At 35.0% G+C, this 4,739-nt stretch overlaps 1 long non-coding RNA gene across 1 annotated transcript; it reads left to right on the top strand.

Moving 5' to 3' along the window:
- Window positions 1-2,058: 2,058 nt before the first annotated feature.
- On the top strand, window positions 2,059-2,459 carry LOC121994053. The gene is made up of 2 exons (XR_006115563.1): window positions 2,059-2,133; window positions 2,379-2,459. It is a non-coding gene; the product is annotated as an uncharacterized LOC121994053 (long non-coding RNA).
- Window positions 2,460-4,739: the final 2,280 nt, after the last annotated feature.

Raw genomic sequence — 4,739 nt, 5'->3', positions numbered from 1 at the left:
TTACTTTTAAATATATGTTTTATTTTGGGAAAATTAGGTAACTGAACTATGGAGGGCACATATGAGGCATCAAGATCCATCAGAGGTCATGAACAAAGATATCATTTCACACTTCCTTCTTCGTCTTGCATATTGTAGAATGTTGGTTTTGATTTTTATGGTCATGTTTTATTTTGATATCACACTATCTTTCCTGAGTGTTATCTCCTTCACCTCTTAGGTATGAATTAAGGAAATGGTTTCTTTCCATGGAGACTTCTCTTTTCCGCCATCGATTCCGACTAGAAAGCCCCGAGTCGTAGGTATATTCTGGATACCTTGTATGAGGTTTGGAGCTCTTATCTAATTTCATTTACCAAAATTATGTTCTATTGCTCGTAGAGGTCACTCATGTCTGAATTTCAGCTACCCTATAAGGCTATTAGTCATGTAGAATTCGAGGTATGACTGTAAATTTATGCACCATATTTCTGGTCATATTACAATACTACAAATTTTTAGACATCTCTTTCTATCGAGATGCATTTTTCTCATGTTCTTTGGCCATGGTTTTATCTAGGATGTCTTTTAGTACTTATAGGAAAATATTTTTTATTGCATTGCAGACTGTAAAGGAAAAATTGAACCAAGTTGCGCATTCTATTGGTCAACCGTTGAATGGTATGTCATTACCTACCAGATTTACATTTGTGATGCTACTAGTAACTAGTAATGGGCAAGATTGAACTTCAATAAGTCATCTTAAAACTCTTGTGATGCAATATATATTTGTCAATTTATCTTCTTATCAAATTCTAAGGAACTGATTATAAATTGTTTTGTTCTGTTTGAAAGTAACACAGATACCAGTTGCTCAATCATTTATAGCTTTTACTGTTATGTCTAGTAATTTGACAAATTTTTATTATTTTTTGCAGCTGATACACTCTTTTTTAAGGTACCATTTATCTACTTGTTTTTAGTCTAAACTCTCTTTTTTACTACAATAATGTTTCCTTAGTTCTACTGACCTGTGTCTACTTGCAGGCACCCTTTGAAGAAGTGGCAGAATTATTTGTTGGCCACAGGGTTTCCCTACAAAAAGGTTTTGCTTATGTTGCGATGCATCAGGTCCATGTTAAATTTATCTTTATACTTTCAAACTCCACAAGATGTGATTATAACTTTATACTTAGTTGGAACTTTTTTTATTTTCATACTAGATCATTAAAACCTGACAAGTTTTTTGGATGCTGAGTCACGCTCTGTTATCTTTTTCATGGTATTGTAGATGTGCAATAACATTCGATAAATGATCTAATATCCCGCCTTGTGAGGCAGCAAGCAGTTCTTCTGATCAAGCAAATAGGTACTAATTTTATTTTAATTGAACTATTAAATCATGCTCACACTGACTTGTTAGTGTATGATTAATTCCTTGCATTTGTTCACCAGGAGACAACATTGTATCTTTGATGTTGATCAGATTTTTGTCCAAGAAGTTTCAGCGTTTTGATCCCAAATGACTCACTAACATCTATTAACCAGTTTTTTTATGTTACTCAAAATACCATGCATTCTCACAAGCAACTAATCGGTTTATAGTTCTCACTTCAACAAATGTGTTCCTGAAATAAAAGACAGTAGTACCAACATTGCAAAGAGAGGGGGGCTTCTGGCTCCATCGACAAGATGCAGAGTGGATGTCTTTTTTTCACCTTGATTGTTTCTGTTTAAATTTTGTATCTGTTTCTCGCATAGATTTTATTTCTAGGTAAAGTTAGCCAGTAACTTGACATTACCATAATGCTCTCATTTTCATCATGATGATATGTTAATCTTATTTTTGCATTGAATTCTATTCAAGACTATTGTCACTTCTAATGCTACATAATAAAACAGAACGCCAATCAAGTGATATAATATCGATAGGCATTTGGTTAATCTTTTTTGGTTGACTAATGTACCATGTTTGATTATTTTCTAAGCAGTAGATTCTGGTGGAAATGCAGCAAAGGCAGGACTTAGGGCTGGAGACCAAGTATTGTACACAAGTAGCTTCTTTGGGGATGAGTTGTGGCCTGCTGATAAGCTGGGTTTTACCAAAACAGCTATCCAAGCAAAGCCAGACTCTGTTTATTTTGTAGTAAACATGTATGATCTACTGGGGTCGTGTTGTGAAGTCTTGCAGAAATACCTAAATATGAAATGGTGAAAATATTTGTTAGGGCTTTCCATCCAGTAATATATCCATGTACTTTTCTTCTTGAAGAGAGGAACATTTAAATGTTCAGAATATTAGGGAGTTTGTAGACACAATGTTTGCACTTTTCCTAATACGTTCTTTATCTTTTATCTGATTCTTATTCTCCCTGTTGCATTTCTTTACACTCTAACAGGGGAGCAGAGGTAGATGTAAAAAGACTAACTAAGAGGCCTGCTCCTCCTCGATTTGGTCGCACCTTGACTGAAGCACAAAAGGCAAGATAATCATTTTGCCTCAGTCTCGATGTTGTCTTGTGACTGATTTCTTTAATTTTTTTTGATTGATTGACATTTCTTTGAATTATTTCTGATGTGTTCAAATCATACGTTGTCCAAGTTATCTAGTTTAACTTTATTGCTATTACTTAAATTCAAAATTCTTAGCTGTTTGTGCATAATTAAACAAGTGTTATTCCAATTCCACCCTCTTTTACTCATGTTTCAGAATGATATTCTGAATATGAAAGGATTGAACCTCCATCAAGTACTGATTAATTAAATTACAACTATGAGAAAACTTTGTTGCAATAATTTCTGGTTTGGAATATATTAAGTTCCCAGGAATGATAAATCTATCACTATATGATGTGGTTGAGATAAATGATGAATGTGTCTCTTTTTAAGCATTCAAATTAGTCATCTTGTTACTTGGTGCTCTTACTACTTTTTCAACTATGATTTTTGGTCTTGGTTTACTAATATATTATTTATGTGTTTTTACAGTTTACAAATCTCAAGTACTCCAGAGTTGAAATTGATGAAGTGCGGTTCGAGTGGGCTGAATGCATGCTAGATTACATTTGAAGTGTTGTTAAAAGAATGTTCTACCTTAATGATTCTGATATCTATTAGCTTTTGATGTAAAAAAAATGTTTGTGTATTTTATGGATACTGTTGTAAGAAGATTATTTATGTAATTTGTGAATATTTGTGTATTTTATGGATACTGTTGAATGAAGAATATTTGTGTAATTTGTGAATATTTGTGTTTTTTTTTGTTACTGTCGGTTTTTCATTGTTTCGGAAATCAAATTTGTGAAAAATATCGATATTACATCGGTTTTCCACCGCTACAAAACCGATGTTATTAATTAATATTACACCGGTCGTATACTGCTGTCAAAACTGGTGTTATTAACATATAATATTACATCGATTTTACACCGTTGATGAAATAGTGTCATTAAGTGATACTACACCGGTTAATAACCGATTCGAACACCGGTGCCGTTAAGTGATACTACACCGGTTTTAACCCGATGTCTAAAATGGCAGACCTTTTACATCGGCTTCATAGACATTGGTCAAAAATGTAATAGACACCAGTGGAAAACCGATGTCTATGAGGGTTTTTGTTGTAGTGTTATACAATTGCGTTGAGTAATCTTTAGATCCAATTCTTTGCTTCTGGAATCGATGAGATAATGAAAATAGCCTTGGATCGTTGAATGGAGAGTGTAGAGAATATAGATCGGCACCAAGATGGATCTCCCAAAGGGAAAACCTTCCTCCCATTGGAAAGGAGAAGAAATCCTCTTAAATAGTGCTAGGCATGAGCCTAGCATGGTTCGTGCCATGGCCGTGTGGCATCCACATGGCCACCCTCTGCTTGGCCTTGGGTTATATGGCATGGCTGTGTGGATTCACATAGTCGTGTTCTGTTTAGTCTCTGGACGATCCACACAGCCATGTGGATTCCACATGGCCAAAGTCTTCTCCTCCTTTGGAAGGCCACACGACTGTGTGGATCCACATGACCGGGTCCAACTTCTTCTCTGCTTCTTGGCACAACTGTGTGGAATCACATGGCCAGAGTCTTCTCCACCTCTAGTAAGTGGCACATTGTGTGAACTTCACATGGCTAAGTCTTTTATCTTCGTTTGTTCTCCGAATTATCTACGAGCGTCGTTTTCACCCCAAAAGTGGCTCCTGTCAATAGAAAAATACACAAAGAGCATATATCTAATAAAGAAGAGTAATTATACTAAAAATATAATAAGAGGTATAGAAATACACATATCAAGAGTAAATAAAGTACGTGAATGTGCGTCAAAGTGTGCATAAAAGTGTATATAATCTATGCACATCACATCCCAAGACTTGAACCTTTGCTTGTCCTCATTCAAAATACCGTAGTCTAAATTCATGTGCTCCTATAATGCATCATAATCCCTAGTGCACTTTTCTAACTCTATCAACTAGTTTCATTGGTGAGAATGATTATGGAGTAACCTAAGTATAGCCTAAGCAGTGTACAGTGTAATAGTGACTTAAGCTTTTCAAGTTTCAATCTCTGTCTTAGTAAGTCATTAGCCGATCGAGTTCCTAATATTCTAGTGATAGGCACTTACCTGCCACACACTTAGTTCAAACTTCTTAAACTATACAAGGTCTCAAAGGACTACTCGGAATCAAGAGAAATATATCATTTATTTTTCCAGTAATCTAACTTTTTCTCAAAGGGGTAAATTGTTGGTTTTCACTCATGACAACTA

This window comes from Zingiber officinale, chromosome 6A (genome assembly GCF_018446385.1).
Source record: "Zingiber officinale cultivar Zhangliang chromosome 6A, Zo_v1.1, whole genome shotgun sequence".
Lineage (NCBI taxonomy): Eukaryota > Viridiplantae > Streptophyta > Magnoliopsida > Zingiberales > Zingiberaceae > Zingiber > Zingiber officinale.
Note: the sequence above shows the minus strand (reverse complement) of the source record. Positions and strands in the feature narration are given on the sequence as shown.